This window comes from Adiantum capillus-veneris, chromosome 24 (genome assembly GCF_014529385.1).
Source record: "Adiantum capillus-veneris isolate H3 chromosome 24, ASM1452938v2, whole genome shotgun sequence".
NCBI lineage: Eukaryota > Viridiplantae > Streptophyta > Polypodiopsida > Polypodiales > Pteridaceae > Adiantum > Adiantum capillus-veneris.
Genome location: NC_140954.1, coordinates 100,005,442 through 100,025,540, shown reverse-complemented (window position 1 = coordinate 100,025,540; position 20,099 = coordinate 100,005,442). Strand labels below are relative to the sequence as shown.

The 20,099-nt window shown below is 42.6% G+C and overlaps 1 long non-coding RNA gene across 1 annotated transcript; it reads right to left on the bottom strand.

Annotated features, from left to right (window-relative positions):
- Window positions 1-410: 410 nt before the first annotated feature.
- Window positions 411-1,419, bottom strand: LOC147426855 (uncharacterized). Its single transcript, XR_015186295.1, has 2 exons — window positions 1,113-1,419; window positions 411-931 (listed from the first exon to the last, which is right to left on the bottom strand). It is a non-coding gene; the product is annotated as an uncharacterized LOC147426855 (long non-coding RNA).
- Between the last annotated feature and the right edge of the window lie 18,680 nt (window positions 1,420-20,099).

Sequence of the window (20,099 nt, the reverse complement as noted above, 5' to 3'; positions counted from 1 at the left end):
ACATTTCCTTTGCTTCAAATTTAGCAACGACATACTATATTCGCAAGACATGTACCACTTATCTTACAGTGGAGTATTAGCAACGTCCAACTATCAGTCTTCAATCTAGTGACCATAAGGTGGTGTTTATTATGCTGCATTTTGCTCCTTATGGGCAAAAATTTTGTAGATTTACAACGGTATTGCAGAAGAATGATGCGTATACTGTATACTGAAGTCAAAGGTTTGTTCCTTACTATCTTTACTTCAACCAAACTACCATGCATTTTTCGAGTCGATCATATTCTTTACCTTATGGAACACAGGTTCCACAGATTGTTCTTTTCCTTCTTTAAGCACAATTTATTGTCAAAGTTGTTATTGAAGCGAAGAGCTCACAAAGATTTCTACGAGACTTTTGAACAAAGTGCTCATCGGAATTTTCTTGGTAGATCTAGAGGCCTTGATGATGAGAATTGTGTTTACCTGCTCAAAGTACACGAAATGTGCAGATCATATCAACAATCAATCTTAAGCGAAGGGATGTAGGTTAACTTCTTGTGTAGTAGCCATGGCTCGACACATTGTGACATCCATCATATTGTAGCGATGAGGGCTGTTGGCCAAGGGTGAGCAAATTCCCAATGAAATGGTGGTGCAAGGCTTCTTAGAGCATAGTGTAGTGCTTTGTGGAAATGTAATACCATAATACCATCGCTTTTGCCTCATGAAATTCTTCGAATTGAGTACAATTGTTCCTACAAAGTAATCAACCCTTCTACTTTTGCATACAAGGTAACCAACTCCAGATATGGATAATATATCTACTCGTGGACTTTGACACAGAGGAAAGAACTTTTTTATGAATATCCTGACAGCTTGCCTTGAGGTATAATGAATCATGGGAAACAGCAAAAAAGGCTACATGATTTCACCAGCAAACGAGAAACACCTGTGTAAGATTGGCCTTAGGTCACAACCTCTCTCTCTCTCTCTCTCTCTCTCTCTCTCTCTCTCTCTCTCTCGATCTCGATCTCGAGCGGGTGTAATGTGCGTGCGCGCTCGCGTGTGTGTGTGTGTGTGTGTGTGAGAGAGAGAGAGAGAGAGAGAGAGAGAGAGAGAGAGGCGCACACCTGAATTGCGGCAAGAGGAGGGGCTTCAGAAGGTGGCATGTAGCAAAATCCGCGGCAGAAGGCCATAGACAGCCCCTGCCTCAGATGGTACGGACAGAATGCAAGATCATCACCAGCCCCGGCTTCACCTCCTTGCTCATCAATCACCTCATACAAAACCAAGCTGGCTGCGAGTCTGTATATAAACCCTAACTACGTGCATCTTGCCCTCTTCACATTAGGTCTCCAACGAGCGCCCGCATTCAGGGCCATGTTAAGGATCCTGCCACACGCGTCCCACTGCATAGAGAAACCTAGTCTTGCTTGGTTTGTGTTGCCAAGTTGATATGGTTTAGTATTGGGTGTTGATGCGGTTTAGTATTGATATGTTGTTGCAAATCAGAAATAGATTGTACTGTAGAGAAATGCAAAAATTAACAGGATCACTAACCTGGTCATTGAGTAGGCATCTCATCCGAGTGGCCAAGGCAAAGAATGTTTTTTTGTGAAGTTGCAAGAAAATCATGTGAGCACTTAAATTTTTATTATGCAATGAGGAACTGACATAAATTCAAACCATATATAGAGCATGTCAAACAAAAGTACCATATTGAAGTATGGTGGAGAGTCACTACTATGTCTCCCCAAAAATTATAAAGAACGAAAGATATGTCCTCCAACGTAGTCTAGTTGTGGGGTCCGAACAATCGCACAGACATGGAGGTCTGCATGCAAATGAAGACTCTTTACAACTTGTTGACACAGAGTTTGTATGTCGCTCCCGTTGTTGTTTTACTCCCGTTCTTATGTACTGCTCTAGCTAGCTCATTTTTCAGTTTGTGAATGGGAAGACTTTGTTTTTACTTTTCTATTGATAGCTTTGACTGTTACCCAAATGTCGTTGGCTTACCAAATGCATCCATCTTCCACTCTAGTAGGGGTGGTTATATGGAGCGAGCTTTGGAGTGACCTTTTTTTTCATCCCACCACCACTACCCATTAGGAAATTTCGGAGGTCATTTGGAGGGCCTTCTAAGAAAATGTATTTTTTGAACTCTCTCTCTAGAAAAAATGACAAATAAAAGAGCTGGGTCTTTCATAGTAAAACTTCAAAAAGTGTACTTTAAGTAGATTCCTTACCCCTCTGAACATTCGTTCGTAGTGATTGAGGGATAATCCTCTTTTTAGTTGTATTGAATGAACAACGTCAATACGGAGGGAATGAGGCTAACATGGAGGGACGAATCCGCAGCCGCTATTCACTTTCCATTAAACCTGCACATTTGGCTAATGGCGCACTCCTCAAATGGCACAAATGTTACCCACAAACGAGCCAAATATCACCTTCACATTGATTTGGACAATGAGTACCAACCATTGATTAAGCGCAGTAAAACAAACACACATATACCTCCCACCTCCATAGACACGCTCAGAGCTCAAGGAGCTAAACACATAGATATCTGGACGAGAGGCTCTCTCTACCCTAAGAATCCAATAACTAATGCGTCTCCACCGTTTGTCAATCCTACAAGCTTATTGACCTTTGCTGGTGATGGAGAAAACGGCCTTCTGGGTTATTGTAAATCACTTACAAGAGAAGCTGGAACTTACAAGAGCATTCTCCAAGCTCAACAATGTGAGATTGTTCGCCTTTCACATTTACATTCTACAGATCAGGTTACCATTTTGCAACATAAAACAGAGGTACAAGAACTGAAAGGAAAGGTGCGAAGTTGTCAAATGAAGGACACCATCTTGGGTGGTCGTATCCGAAAGAAGAAATTGCGCAATCTTGAAACATTGCAGGTTGCATCAGGAGGTCTCAAAAAAAGAATCCGAGCATTAAGGTGATGCTTCTTGGTTGGCTACATTGTCTTAGTTAAGTAATCTCTTTGTTTTTTCTTGTTATGCATTGTTTTCATGTGCCTAAATAGTGTTAGTGAAGCAAATTTTCTGTTATTTACTTATGCATTGTCTTCATGTAGAGACTCAATCTATCCTGACAAGGAAAACATTGACCCCAAAGCCAATATAGGAAAGAGATTGAAGCCACTTATAAGTAGAAGCCTGGCAGCAGATATAGTACATGACAAGAAGTTTAAGGTTCTACAAAGAAATGTAGTGGACCGCTTTATTTCAGAGAACTCAGTGCCTGCAAAAGAGATACAAGGCACACTTGATTCACTTGGTGTAAGCAAAAGAGGATATTCGGCTATCCAAAAGTCTGTCTCATCCATCTTTGTTAGGAAGGGTATAAAATCCAAACTTCTACCATCAGCCTCAAGTGTTTGGAAAGAGAGGCTTCAGCTTAACGAGGCACAGGGAGACTATCTTGGACAGCCCTTTCATATTAAAGCAACTTACAGTGGCCATGGAGCCAACATGGCATATGATGAGTTCAACAATATTTTTATGGACCTGCGGATACTACAGAAGAGAATGGTGGAGTTTTACAACATCACATTTGAAGAGTCACGTGGACTATTACATTTTGTGTTAAAACTGGATGAGTGTGAGCTTGTTAAAGAGAAAAAGCTAGAGCGTGTTACTATTACTTTAATGAATAGAGCCCTCTCAAAGTGTCCCAGTGATGATCCTTTATATTTTAGTGTTCAATCAGAATCTAACATATGGTGGCTTGGTGCGTTTGAGGTAAGCGATATTCTCAAGTAAGCTCAAATGTTCAGATCTACTTAAGTCTCATTTATTTTGTGTTGCAGGTAAAGAAAGAAGATCATGAGATTCTATATTGGGTGTTCCATCGAACTAATATTCCGGAGCTGATTGATCGACAGACTAACCAGGGAGAGGTACTACGTCTAGATGGAAGGGGAGACTTTCAAGTTCAGTGGCATCTTGCAGGTGACCTTAAAACATTAAAGTGCATGTATAATTGTGGAATGGGTGCAATGGCAAAGTCACCGTGTTTGTTCTGCATGGAGCCTGCAAAGGTCATGGACCCAAAGTGGTGGAGAAAAGCTCCAACACGTCACATTGAGGATCCTGCTTTTCGACCAGTTTTGAAAATACCACTTGTGAATGTCCACATTTGTACAATGCATGCCCTTTGTAGAATTGTAGAGAAATTGGTCTACTTATACATCGGGTTTGCTTGGAAGATTAAGAACTCTGCAGAACGACAAGTAGCCTTGCAGTGCTTAGAAATGGTACTGTCGGATATGGGGCTTCATGGTGGCAATGTGAAAATCCAGCGGGATGAAAAGAGATCAACTGCTGAGAAGGATGTCCCATGCAAACCATCCATCGGTGGGGTGAAGGCACGGAGGTTTTTATCTAAGCCCCAAGGTACAAGAGATCCAAAGCTAACAAAACATGGAAAAATATATAACACATCTTATGTTAGCAAGGTAGAGTATCAGAGCTGGAAAAAGCTACATATTGCAGTCAAAGACCACGAACCAACTACTCGTAACGCGAAGGCTGAGGTTTGGCGATCAATAGACATCCTATTTTTGATGTGCGACAAAGATGACTGGTCACAAGGTGATATGAACAAGTTCAAGGAAAATCTCAACCTTCTGAAAAAATCATTCAAGACAGCATGGACAGACACCCAGATTACTCACTACATGGTATTATCATGTATTTCTTTCTCTCTTATGTGCAAATATGTGAGTGTAAAACATTCTAACTAATCTGTTTTCATATCCAGCACATCATCTTCAATCATTTGCCATATTTTATACAGAAGTATGGGAACCCGGCAATATGGAATACCCAAGGGATGGAAAAGTCTCATTACATGGCGAGAAATGCTTATTTCAGGCACACACGACATGGTGGCTCTCGAATCAAGGCTAACAGTTTGAGAGAACTATTTGAATGGTTCTATCGTAGAATCATTCATCGAATGCAGGCAAAAGAAGTCTTGGCAAATTCAGCAACAGCACAAGCCATCAGACATTTACAACAACAAAAAGCTAAAAGATCAATGGCATACAACAACTCCGGAGCTCGTGAAAGTCAACGAAGGTGGAGAGAGACAATGGTGTATGTGAATCACAAGTGGAGAAAGATACTCTGAGTGGATGGCATTGTACAAAATTTATGTAATACATGATCTTATACAATTGGTACTTGAAGTGTATCAAGATTTTGCAGGTTCAATTTTGTTTTTTGGCACGTCACCCTTGTAACGAATCATGAGATGTTTGCCATACTCTAAAAGTTCATCTGGGTTTTGTCTACCAAGAGCTAGTGCCATTGCTGTGTAGGTGTAGTAATACGCTGCCCGACCACCTGTATAGCCTGGGCAGTAACCAAAACAATCTCTAGCAAACACTTTGTCAACAAGAATGACTTTATCTGCACTTTTGGGCAGCACCGGTCCACCCAAGAAGCGTGATAGTGTCTTGAATGCGTAAGTTGCTATTGAACCCTCTTGTGACATGGAATTGTGAAAAACTACTATCGGCGACTCGCAGAGCTTTGAAAGGTACTGTGCTAGGGCCGCATCCCTTCCTCGATACTCTCTTGTCCGGCGCCGAAGGAAGTCATCCTTGTCAGCAATCCAAGACTGCACATACAATGTCAGAAATGACACAAACAGAGAGAGAGAGAGAGAGAGAGAGAGAGAGAGAGAGAGAGAGAGAGAGAGAGAGAGAGAGAGAGAGAGAGAGAGAGAGAGAGAGAGAGTTACCATGAAGCTCTCATCCTGCAGAAAGAGGTTTTCTTGCCACAGGTCTACAGATGTAGTTGACCCCTGACCTGAATGGTTAAACCAATCCTCCACTTCTTTGTTACTTTTCGATGGTCTTAGGCTTTGTCTTATTGCTTGGAAGGTGGCTTCATCAGGTAGTGTCTCCTTGTATTTTTCAGCTTTCTCAAAGCATCTTCGAAGGCATTCCATTGGATTGCTGGATGTTTCCATTGCCTCATCATCACTACTATCCTCTGAAACAAATCCACTCCTCTCCTCTTGGACTCTGGAAATAATAGCTAGGGAGAAATCCTCCCTTAAATAAAACACACTTTGCACATCATGTAAGAAGATATAGGTCCTGTCTCCAATCCTGAACTCAGGCACAGCTGGCAACATCATCTGAGCATGCTTCTCAGTGAAGTTACTGACATCCAATGGAAGTTTGATTTCTGTGGTTTTCACAGAGAGCATCTTACTTCTTTGTACTTCAATTGCCTCAACCTCAAGGTCGACTGTGTCTTCAACCTCCTCGACTTCTTGCATATGAGTTGTCTCCTCGCATTCCTCTTCTGGTGCTGCATCCTGCTCCTCTAACACCTCATCAGGATTCTGCATGAGGAATCCAAACAGGCTGTTGAGGTAAATCATAAAGCCAAAGGCTTCCTGAATGAGTTTGCATTCTTTTTGGTGCAAAGGGCAGACTGAATGTCGGCAAGAGGGTGGTAATTCCCTATACTTCTTCACTCCCTGTCCCTTTCCACCACAGTCATTTAAATGCACAAGAGTCATAGTAGGCAGAACAACCCTTCCTACCTGCACCATCACCTCAAACTTATCTCTGTAGGACTGCAAGAAATTACTGTGCTGAGCTAATAGGTCTTCAATGTCAAACTTTGGATTAAACATAGAATGAATTAGATCATACTTGTCCCCAGCACCACAAGATGCTGCAAAATCAAACAGCCTCTCATCAGTTGCAGCTGGGTCTTCCAGAGAAGACACATCCTCCTTTTCTTTACATTTTGTACTTTCTAGCACATCTGCATCATCTGAGAAGTCTATATTTCTCTTTCTGGTATTTTTCTTGAGATGTACCTTACAGGGCACCACACCCTTGTCGGGTGAGGGATCTTCTTGCCCTGGTGACCTCTCTGATTGATCTTCACCAAGAAACTTTTCCTCAGATATGTCCTGACAAAAGTCAACAGTTCTTTTGGCAGATACATTAAGCAACTGAGCCTGCAAGGTTTGAAATCCTGGCACAAACCCTGGATCTGGTTTCAGCCTCTTCTGCCTACTGGACCTTAATCCTAATCATCAAGAAACATAACAAGTCAAAACCATGAGCAAACATGACAATTCTGCCAAAACCAAACCATCATGATCTCTCTCTCTCCCCTTATAGATATAAATATATCTATAAATATAAATAAATAAATAAATAAATAAATATATCTGTCTCTCACCAAAACAGAAACAGAAACACACCTAGTCTCTCTCTCTCTATCTCTCTCTCTCTCTCTCTCTCTCTCTCTCTCTCTTTGCATTTGTCTATAGGACTAAAGGCGCGCGAGGAAGGAAATGTGCCTTTTGCAAACCTCTCCGCGCGCCTTAAGTACAACTGCGAGAGCAATAACAATACTAACGGCGCGCGGAGAGAGTTGCAAAAGGAACTTTCCCTTCCTCGCGCGCCTTTAGTCCAATGGACAAATGCAAAGAGAGAGAGAGAGAGAGAGAGAGAGAGAGAGAGAGAGAGAGAGAGAGAGAGAGAGAGAGAGAGAGAGAGAGAGAGAGGATGTGTCTGTGTCTCTGTCTATGGAACTATGGGTATTGAGGTGTGTGTGTGTTGAAGAACACACACACACACACACACACACACACACACACAATTTGTACCAACTGCTAGAAATACAGAGAGAAAGAGTGAGAGATCACCTTTTTTTGGTGGGGTTTGCAGGAACTCAAAGGGAGGTGTCTCCTCCATTGCTTTTCTCTGTGTCAAGTGGAGTCTGTCTTCTCTCCTCTCTCTCTCTCTCTCTCTCTCTCCTCTCTCTCTCTGAGAGTAAGGACTCCCTCTTTCTCTATCTCTCTCAATCTGTGTCTCTCCCTCTCCCTATCTCTGTGACAAGCTGATCACGCTTTCTCTCTCTCTGAGACTCTCTCTCTCTCTCTCTCTCTCTCTCTCTCTCTCTCTCTCTCTCTTTGTGACAATCTGCTCTCTCTCTCTCTCTCTCTCTCTCTCTCTCTCTCTCTCTCTCTCTCTCTCTCTCTCTCTCTCTCTCTCTCTCTCTCTCTCTCTCTCTCTCTCTCTCTCTCTCTATTGTTCTCTCTCTTTCTCTCTCTCAAAATCACACTTATAACGGATACACACGGCGGCGCCCCACGTGTCACAATAAATTAAAATATATTTGCATGCGGTCGCACGTGTGGTCATTATTATTTCCGTATACTTTTTGTACGCCATATAAAGCGGTCAAGAGAGAGAAAAACTACACCTCGTGAAAGAGAGTGAGTGAGTGAGAGAGTGAGAGAGAGAGTGTGCAAGAGCATAGCCTGCGTCTCCGACAGCAACGCCACGCAGCGAGATAACGAAGGTCTGCTTCTCCCTCTGGCTTTGCCTAAATCTCTCTATCTCTGTTTCTGTCACCCACACACAAACACACACACACACACATACACACCACACACACACACACACACACACACACACACACACACACACACAACACACACACACACACACACACACACACACTCACAAACACACACACTTACACACAGACACACATCTTAAAAATACACACACACACACACATTCTCTCTCTCTCTCTCTCTCTCTCTCTCTCTCTCTCTCTCTCTCTCTCTCTCTCTCTCTCTCTCTCTCCCTCTCTCTCTATACCAACGGCGCGCGTAGAGAGTCATACCCGTAGTGCATGTGTCTATGCGCGCCGTTAGTACTGTCCATTGAGCAGAGAGAGAGAGAGAGAGAGAGTATCAGTGTGTTATTTTAACCTATACTAACGGCGCGCGGACGTGCTTGTTGAGGTTAAAAAGTGGTCTGTGCGCGCCTTTAGTAATGTGGATTCTCTCTCTCTCTCTCTCTCTCTCTCTAGTTATAGATGCTAAGCTATAGAGAGAGAGAGAGAGAGAGAGAGAGAGAGAGAGAGAGTGTCAGAGAGAGAGAGAGAGAGAGAGAGAGAGAGGGAGAGAGAGAGAGAGAGAGAGAGAGAGAGATTCATAGAAAGAGAGAAGGGGATTGAGACTCTTCTTTTGGTGTACAGTAAGATGGCTAGAACAAAAGCCACTGCAAGGAAGGCAGGCAAGGGTCCAGGATTAGCATCGAAAGCAAGTGGTAGATCAGCAACCCCAAAGAAAAGACTTGGAAAACCAAATAAAATTCTGAAAGGGCCAAGGATGAAGAAGCTCCAAACCTGCATGGGACTTTTTAGAGAAATCAGAAAGGCACAGAAATGTGTAGATTTATGCATACCAAAGCTGCCCTTCCAGAGGATGGTGAGGTCCATATGTGATGAAGCTACCTGGGGCACCAAAAGGTGGAAGGTGGTGGCATTAATGGCTCTACAGGAAGCAGCTGAGGACTTCCTACTGGAGTACTTCAGTGACATGACCATTGTTGCAGCCCATGCCCACAGGGTTACTATAATGGACAAAGATAGTGAGACATTGAAAAGAATAAGGTGGAGGTATGACAAACTGCTGGTCCCCAATGTCTGCAAGGATAAGAAAATGAGAGAAATTTTGTTATACCCCCCGGAGCTAGTGCCTCAGCTCACAGTTGTAGATGTCACACATGATGTGAATACAAGGGCAAAGGCAGAGACTATTGCTCGCCAAACAGAGGAAATGAGGGAAGCAGAGCTTCAGGAGAAAGCAAAAGTAGCAGAGGTGTCCCAGAAACAAACAGAGTGCAATGTGACCCTGTCTATAGAGGCAATGAATCAAGAAACTCTACTTTCAATGAAGAATGGTTTGCTTGCAGAGATACCATTTGTAGATGGAACCAGAAACCTAGCTCTGGAAAAGGTGGACATTGATTTATTGCAGAATCCAGATGCTCAGATTTCAGACACAATTATCTATGCTTGTCTTAAGTAAGTGTTACTATCTTGCTAGCTTTGAAAACTCAGATAATAGGTTTGCTAACTCAGGTAGAGTCTCTGCAGCCTGATCAAAAGTCAACTCCCATTGCACACTCACACAGAGGTGTTTCTCCTTGATCCACAAATGTCTGTAATTATTAGACAAAAGAATAGTCCATCTGGGACCTTTGAGAGCTGGTTTCGCCACTGTGCTATGCTGGAAGTTACTGTGATCATCTTCCCATATGAGAACAACCATCACTGGAGTCTCATATGCCTTGATGTTGACCAACCAGCAGTGTGGGTGTTCAATTCAATAAAAGGAACCCACCCTGAAATTAGGCTGTAAGTGTTTTGTGTCAGAAAGTGTTTATTATAGATATCCATGTAAATTTGAAGCCTCATGCTAACATCTTGACATTGCCTTGTGCAGTTGTATAAAGAGGTTGTTGCTTGCCTATGGCAAGCTATGTGGAAGGTATGAACTATACAAGGCCACAATCAAAGAAGTACCTGTCCCAAATCAAACCGATGGGAATTCTTGCGGCTGGAGATGTCTTCTCCATGCAGAATATGTCCTGCAAAGCTACTTTGCATTAAAACCTTTCATGACTAAGGTACCCATTTTGCAATGCATTCAGTTAGTTTTGGTTTAGTCTATAAAAGAATTCTCATCATGTGGTCTTTCAATTTTGCAGAGTGCTTTAAAAAACTACACATATGATTATTTGCAAAGATACCGGGTAAGTTTAATACAACACCTGCTTACTATGTCTAGCCCTAGAGAGCTTGAAGATAGCGGCTTGGATGAGCGCACTATTGATCTTACAAAACATGACGTGCCACCACGACAAACCCCTACATCCGATACAGTGGAATCGCATCGGGCCGAGGGTGTCATATCAGCAGAAGATCAAAGAGTCGAGGATGAGGAAAGGACAAATGAGCATATGGAAGCTGCTAAGGTTCAACCGGAGGAGACAATGAAAGAGCAAGTCAGCCTGTGGAACAGCCAAAAAAGCCTATGGCTGAAACCGAAGATGAGGAAAGCAGGCCTATAGATGAGCAAAAGGATATGGATGAGGAAAGCAGGCCTCGGGATGAGCAAAATGATATGGATCAGGGAAGGATGTATGAGGCAAGCCGATCAACCTTGAATCAGGCAGAAAGGGCCATGGGGGAGACCCCTGATGAAGATTTGAATGATGACTATGAAGATAAAGCGGAGGAGAGCAACAACGACATGAACACTACAGAGACCCAGTATGGACCCTTGCTACCTGTAGATACGGTTGTTCCGGTAATGTCTATTCAAGTATGGCAAAATATGTTCAGCTTCTAACTACTTATATGTACTTGTCAACTTTTACAGAGGTTGATTATCTTGGACGTCAATGGATTGCTGCTGATGCGGGTGCCTCTCGGTGACAGAGGACCCTTTGAGGATTTGCAAACGTTTCGGATGGGAACTTGTCGAGTCGTGGTTCGTCCAGGAACCAAGGAGTTTATTGAGTTTCTTCTTCCGCGCTTCAGAGTTGGCATATGGTCTTCAATGCAAAGGCAAAACTTATCGCCACTAGTTGCAATAGTTTGCAGTGTATGCCAAGCTCACACGTCAGATTTTGCCTTTTTGTATGATCAAAGAAAATGCGTTACTGTTGAGGGCCACTACCACCCTAAAAAACCAGGATTACCTCTTTTGTACAAACCGTTTAGCCAAATCGGTGTACCCTTTGATGCAACTAATACACTACTAATTGATGATACTCCCGAAAAGGGAGAACTAAATCCGCCGGGAACAACTATCTCACCACCTTCTTTCGAGGGGCATTCCTTCGATTTTTACCTTGAAGACATTCTGATTCCATACTTACAGAAATTGTATCTCAGTCCATTGTTCACGGACGAGTTTGTACTTTCTAATGAATTAAGATGATTCTTCTATCTGTCTTTGTCTTGTCTAACATATATATATATATATATATATAATATATAGACAGAGAGAGAGAGAGAGAGAGAGAGAGAGAGATTTGACGTGGTAAAGAAATGTATTTCAAGCACACTTTTTCACAGGGCACAATTGAAAAATGAGATCAATAAACTTCATGTCTTGAAAGTCATTTGTATACACTTGGGTTTACAAGAATATCTGTTACATTGACACTACTTCAACCCGACCATCCAACTCTTTGCACAAAATATCTTTTTCTCTTCGCCGCATCACCTTACGGCCAGCTAAGAAAAAGGAAAAATCTGATAGTTCCTTGTCCATTGACTCTTCAATGATGTCATTTCGCAAATGCTGAAGACTGCATAGCTCCCTTATTGTAACCACCAATAGTAGGCCATTCTCTTTATCAATCACTTCCACATCCACAGTAGGATTATCTTCCAAACCTGCAGAAACTTGGTCCATAGGAATGTACTTACCGTTTAGCATTTGTGATCGCATATACCAAAATGAGAGTAATAGTGATTGGCTTGCAATCATGTACTTGACAACTAGAGTATCAAGCGCGACCTCGCACCGTAAACCAATCTCTTCCTTTGCATACCATCCTTTGTCAAGAAGTTTGTCACAGGATGACTGCTGAAATGACTTGCACATGAACATAGTTTTTGTAACTCTGATGTTGTAGCTATGAAACAGCTCTATGAAGAGTGCAACAGGACAAAAGTTTGCAATTCGAACCAGTTTGGTAGGAATAGAGCTACGTAGAGACCTTTGTATATCCTTGTAGAGCTTACTTCGCATTGCCTCCACCATTGTTTCCTCGGGAACTGGCCAGTCCACAGTGTTCCAATCGGTCGGTAGAGGCAGTTTCACCAACATGCCATTCTTATTGCCTGAGCTGAGTTGGTAAAAGTGGTCATAAAAAAAGATTCCCTCATCAGCCAATCTTTTGCTGCTCCTCTCTGAGTACTGTAGAGAACCAATATGGGCATGTACAACATGGAAGAGGCCTATTATGCACTCCACAGGCTCCCATTGCTCATAAGAAGAGGGATAAACATCTGCAATATATATAAGAAGAGTTAAACTAAGAGTATCAATAAGTACAAATGACAAATCTAATGTAATTGAGTTGTGAAGAGTAGAGACATTACTCATAACAAGCGGGAGAAACATTGCAAAATATATAAGAAAAGTTATAATGAGAGTATCAGTAAGTTCACATGTCAAGAGTACTTACAATTGCAACGTGGTTGATGTATATTTGATACATTTCCACCGTTTGCTATCACCTCTGGATGGGTAAACACATGCTGAACAAGAACTTCCTTTACAGATCTTTTGCCGATCTCAACTTTGAAATCCAACACCCTGGCCTTCCATGCTGAGCGGTAAACGTTGATACCACTAGACCTCTTGGGTCTTCTTGGTTGCATGAGGACCCATGAACCTTTGTTTATCCTTTGTCCAACCCATTGGTTGTCTGCACTTATTGAAGCTGGTATTGTAATTGAGGATATGCTACTACTTGGCCTTCTAGGCAAAGTGCCGTTGTTGTTTGTTGGTGTGAGAGACAGTAAACACCTTGAGGCTCTTGGGCGAGAAGACGTGGATGCCATAACTCTCAGAGAAAAGCTTTAGTGGAGGGAGATTCACTTTGAAAGCATTCTAATGGAGGGAAAGTGTTTTAAAATTCCAATATCTTGTGCGGGCTTAATGGTCACCCTCCAGTACGTTAATGACCATGAGAGAATATCAGAAGTGGGACCACACGCAAGCACCTAAAAGCTCGGTAAAAGTAAGGAAATTACTATGCTACAATCCTAGTTTCGTGAAAGTTTTATGCTATTTTCCTATTTTTTGAGTCTTTCCAGGTACTTTTCTACGTAACGTAGCCTTCATGCTCATTGGACGCGCTCTATTTTTCTCTCTCTTCATATGGCCCTCCAAATGACCTCCAAAATTTCCTAATGTCCCAGTGCCGCGCCTTACCATCCATGGCCACCACCACTCTAGCCCACCACTGGTGGTTGGTGGTGCTAGCTTACTATCACTATTACTCTCTCTCTCTCTCTCTCTCTCTCTCTCTCTCTCTCTCTCTCTCTCTCTCTCTCTCTCTCTCTCTCCGGTCCCCTTCCCTCCCTCTCGATCGCCCCCCTCTCTCTTTATATATCACTCTCTCTTTCTCTCCCTCTCTCTCCTTTAAAAAAAGAGGCATTACAAGTGCAAGTCGATTCAAACTTGCTTATGCTTTCCATGTTATAGAGAAGTCTTTGCTTCCCTTTTGAAACCTAGCTAGAAAAAGAAGGGGACCCGAGGTTGTGTGCAACAAAATTTTGTCGCAGAAGAAAATAACAAACCAACAATTCAAGGAAGAAACATTGGAGGAGGATTTTATGGCTTTTAAGATAGAGAAAAACAATGAGGAATGTGAGGGTAAGAACGCAAAAAGATGCCTTGTGTGTCAAGAATTTGAAAATAAGAGGGCATTATCAGGAAAGTGTTCGACGGAGGTTTTCTCAAGCACGAGAAGGTCATAAGAGAGGTTGATGGCTGGGTACAACTAGGTACCAAATTCCATTATGGGTTCAGACGAAGCGATCGAAACCTTGCGCATAGAGGAATCAAAGCTACGTGGCAAGAGTTGGTTCACTATAGCTTGATTTGTCTTCCTTCAGGCCACCATAGTTCTTCTAACCCCTGTCCCCCAGAAGAGCTACTAGCCTCTCTCAATTGCTCTCTATTTTTTGCTCTTCCTCCTCCAACGTCATTCAAACGAGGCGGCAAAAAACTTGCACCCAAGCTTACAAATTCCAAGGAAGGTTGAGGTTAGATGGCAAATCCATGTGTCCACGTGTCAAAGCGGAGGGGGACTCATTAGTGTCCGACCCGAGACAAAAATGCACTTTCAATATGAGCCACTTGTGACCTCCAAAGGTCATTCCAACGAGCAATGAGTTGACAACTTATGGATTGGATGGCAGCTCGGCTTGCTTGATGTCGTTGTGGCCCCCACAAAATCAAGAACGGATGCTGCATTGGCTGGCAAACAAGAATTAGGGAGAGCGAGAGCTTAAGCTTGTCGATGAGCAGGGGCCCTTTCTTCATTGATTGAGGTTCATGTGCAATATGGGTAGTGAAAGGCGAGGCAAGATCTACAAGGGCCACAATTAGGCATTGTCTGTTTGTGGCATGTTACTCACAATTGGGATCACATTTTATATACATGTCAATGTCCATTGTCAATGACCCAGCTTCCCTCCACTTCCAGGCATCCATGGCCCATCAATATCGGAAAATTGGCAATAGAACTCCCCTTATCTGGCCAAGAGAGAGAGGTCATGTGGTCTTGATGTATAAATTAAAAAGCGCTTGCCATTGATCCCTGCATGCAACGGCTACGCAATCCGCGGCCTTTTGCTTCATGCTAAGTTGTACTCCCTTGCAACGTGGGTGGACCAGCACACATGCCACTTTCTACTATTGAAGTGATGCCCTCGGGGACCATGGGCCGTAAGTTATAGTATCTTGATCTGCATAGCCTCTAATCATCAAATCGAATTGTAAATGTACAATCATACATCGACCTAGTCTAATTATAGATAGCCAGTACACATGACATTTGACTGATATAATTTCATTAATGCAGGGGGTGTGTGCGGTTACGGTGACCTCTACTCCTCGAGCTATGGCACCAACACGGCAACCTTGAGCACTCCTCTCTCTCTCTCTCTCCCCTCCCCCCCCCCTCCTCTCTCTCCCCCCCCCCCCCCCCCCCCCCCCCCCCCCCCCCCCCCCCCCCCCCCCCCCCCCCCCCCCCCCCCCCCACCCCACCATTGCCAATCCTTCTCATCATCAAAGCATTAAGGGAGCCTCTTGCTTGATGGTCAAAACATGTTTAGAGATGTGAATGGAGAAGGTGACCTCTTGAGCAAGCAGCATGCCCCCACATCCCAGTATCTTGTATACATTCTCCTCTTGAGTGTTGGGTTGATAGTGGTGCTCCCTTACATGTTCCCTCTAGTGATTTGCTTTCATGGACTGGAAGTGCTGAAGTGGACAAAATCATAGGCAGCTCCAAGAGTAGCATGGTAGGTGCATATGTTAGAGTTCAAGATTCTTGTTAAGTGGTGGCTCCAATATCTCACAGGATCATATTAGGGAGTGAGGGTTGTTTTGTGGTTGTGCCGATCGTATCTAATGTAGACGTACTTTTTCTCAATGATGCACTCCACGGTGCTTCTCACTCGGTAGGCTAGCATGAGGCGGGACCCCCGTTCCTTGGGTTTCCCTGGGTCAAAGTCTCGAGTGTTCTACAGTTCTACTACTAAATATGTGTGCCAGGTCACTTTTAGTGAGTTTACATTTTATAAGCATTTTAGGGCCATTTATCAAAATTGTGGGATTTTGTAGTAGGTTGGAAAAATTTACAATTTCCCTATATATGTAACCCACCCCCTTGTACTTTTGGCATGTTGTTCAGTGTAGAGATCCAACATTTTGGGCTACACACTCTCTCTAGCATTTTCTCTCTCTAGCAATTCAGTGGGTGTGACTACACTCCCTCTAGCATTTCTGGGTGTGCAACTACACACACTCTCTCTAGAATTTTCTCTCTCCACCATCTCTCTCTCTTTGGCATTTTTCCACAATGATCCTTCTCCCTCTTGCTAGCGCTCCCTTCGTCGCCACTGTGTACACGCCCTCTTCTGTGTGTCAGCTTGCAGATTGTTCCCGTGCTCGTATGGTGGGTGGTTCACACTTGGAGCTTGAGTACGAGGAGATCTATCGGGATAAATCTGAGATCTGTTGGCTGCCATGTCCCAAGAGGATGTTTTCTCATGGTTGTGGACAATTTCATCACCCGATTAGTCCTTTTTTGTTGCACCTTTGACATGGTATCAGAGCCATGGCGTGCTCTCCAATCAGATCGGTGATTTGTGAGAGTATTTGTGTTGAATTTTCACAACGAGAAGAGACGGTTTGCTAATTTTTTTGTTGTTTTCACTCAATTAGGGCTGATTTTGGTTGTAGGGGAGGGATTCGCATATTTTCTCTCTTCTACCTTGAGCTAGCCTCAACACAGGCCCAAGTTCTTCAACGCCATGAAGAGGAGTGATCATTTTGACACAAATTTAGGCTGTTCTTGAGAAGCCTGCGGTCTTGCCAGGCAAGCACCGGGCTTTTGGCTGTGAGATTTTGTGAGAGAACTCCAAAAAAAATTATGAGGAGTTATATCATCGATGCCATGAAGTCTAGGGTTTAGAAGGAAGTGCAATCAAAGAAGCCCCACTCTTTCTCTCTTGCACTCACACACACAAAGAAAGAACACAAAAGAGGATATCAAAACAACACAAAGATGAAAACATCAAGGCTATGGTCGTATCATATCATGGGTAATATGAGAGGGTTAATCGATGAGTTAATGGCGTTCAATTTTTGCCAACCAAACAGGCTACGAATTGTTCTTTGGAATTCTGATTTTGTGCTTACCATAATATATATGTTTTGCCTAGTGATTGGGATTAATTGTATGTACAAATTCTCTTGGATCATAGCAAGATAACTACACTTACATCAAAAGAAAAGTTATAATCTATAAGGGGTAGTATGATGGGATCCGATGAAAGAAGTATTTCATTGAGACTTTTTGGGCCAAAGAGAAACACTATACGTTGTTGAAAGTGTATTTTATGGCTAATCCATACCTTAATTGTAATAGATCGCACAGAGTGAAAGCGATAGAAATTAACATCATGTGGATTATTCAAATTTCCTCCCAAGCCATATTCGTATAGGCAATAAGGATAGTGCGCGGAGAGATGTACTTGTAGTAAGGAGAATTTAGAATCTATAGAGAAAATGAATTTCTAAGAGTGAGAGGAAAGATATGGTTGAGGAGATGAAATTAGATATATATATATATATATATAGTTAAAGAAGCGGAGCTACTGATGTTTTTCTCCATAGTACTTTCTATCGATAAAGTAAGAATATTTTATCCTTGAGATAAATAATAGGATGAGATAGAAAGCTTATTATTATACTTAGATATGTATATAAACATTATAGAAAAATACTTATGTACCTAAAAAGTTGCAAGATAGATCTTGTAGGATTCGTTCACCACTATGTACGTGTCACAACACGACATCCACCCCGTCTAAACCTGCATATCCTCTGGTGGTATGTGCCACATTTGATCTTTGCAAGATCAGTCCTCTTGTAGATCTTCATGATTTCATCTTCATTGATAGCTTCCAATGCTTCATCTTCACTTTGATCTTCACCTGTGTTTTGCTCTTCCTCCTCCTCAATATCTTTTGGATCAGTGTCTCCACTTCTCTTAAACACTTTGATCCTTTTTCCTGCAATGGGAATCTTTACTTCTGTACCATCTAGTTCAGACAAGTTGTAAGTAGCATTTTCATGCACATGCTTTACAGCATACGATTCGAACCATCTTTTTGAGAAATTACGCATGACTGTGTGCTGGTTATCGAGGCTACTATTATACACTAAAACCCAGTCACCTTTGTCAGTTGCTTTATCCCTGAGCCGATGTCGCTTATCAAATTAGTCCTTTTTTTTAACTTTGCATCTTTGAGTCGTTCTTTTGCAGCCTCAATATCTCCAGGTTTTCTCTCTAATTGTCTTATGCGCAATGCAAGGAGACCTTCCCTGCTAAGCCTCTCTTGCCAAGGTAGTACATTCCATGTGGGAGTTGTATCTTCAATTGGCATCACTGGCTTTTGACCATACATCAGCTTCGCAGGCATATAGCCAGTTACTGAGCTATGTTTTGTACGATCAGCCCATAAAGCATATGGCAATAGTTTTGGCCACTCAACAACTCTTCCTTCGCAAGCCTTAGCCAAAGCTTTGAGGATAGGAGGATGCCCTCTTTCACTCTTTCCATTGCCTTCGGGGTTGTAAGTTGTTGTAGTAAGAGAAATATTGATTCCTAATTTGGAAAAGAACTCCCTTGCTTCCTCGGCATCCAGCTCACCTCTGTCTGCAGTGACATAATGGCAAATCACCTCATCAAGAAGGAATTTGCACACAGCTTCCGTGGTTTTAGCTCTTAATGATCTCCCTTCAACCTGGTTAGTTAGGTCCTCTCATGCAAGAACTAAGTATCTCATCTACCAGAGTCCTAAAGGCATTATGACTAGATCCACAACCCATTTATAGTGCATGGCTAGTGGATAGGTAGGGTGCAAACCATCACGATGTCGGACATTTGAATACATTTGACAAGTTACACATGACTCTACAAATTGAGATACATCTTTATACATACCCTTCCACCAATATTTTTCTTTCAACTTGGAGAAGGTTGCCCATACAGCACTGTGTCCATCCCATAGACTCTCATGAAACTGTTGCATGAGCTTTACTTGAGTCTCTTTTTTACATATAACCCTTTGTGGTGTAACACCCTTTTATTTAGGATGCTTCCACAAGTAACCATCCCTCAAAAACTACCTGTATGCTTTCTTGTGTATCCTCCTAAATTCTTGTTCAGAACAATTATCTTGTTTTCTTAGAGTACTCAAGTAGCTTCCAATAAGAAGCCAATCACCTTCATAAATCTCTTTCAAGAACAATTCAAGTGGATTAGTCATGCAAGCATTGTTACCTTTGACATGAGAGATAGAATAGAATTTTGTGCCCACATCATCTCCCTCATCAATCATTTGTGACTCGTCTTCATACCTTGCCCTTGATAGCATATCTGCCACTGTATTGTCTTTACCTGCAATGTTCTTAAACTCGGGATTCAAGGACTTAATGTAGGCAATCCACTACAACATAGCAATGTCTAGTGTTGAGCACCTTGTAATCATCCCAAGAAGTGGTAGACAATCTATTTCTACAACCACACCTCGAAGGATTCGCCATAGAAAATTTACTGCACCATGTAAGTGCAGGGGAGGGGGTTTATTTACAAGTTGCATAAGCGTATAATCTCTCAAGCTTAAAAATAAGGGAGGCGGTATCATTTTTATGGGGGGGGGGGGGGGGGGGGGGGGGGGGGGGGGGGGGGGTGGAGGGACCTGACCTGAGCTGATTACTTGTAATGATTGGTCACCGGTGTAAAATCTAACTCGGATGAATTTTGGAAAAGTGCTTTTATCAGGCCACACATCAAATTTTGCATCAATCCGGTCATAGATAAGGGCTGATTTGGAGCAGTTCAAGGGTTGATTTACACTAGCTTTGCATGGGCCAGAATTGGACGAGTAGCCAGAGTGCAGGCTGATTGGGCACATAGTTTGAAATTT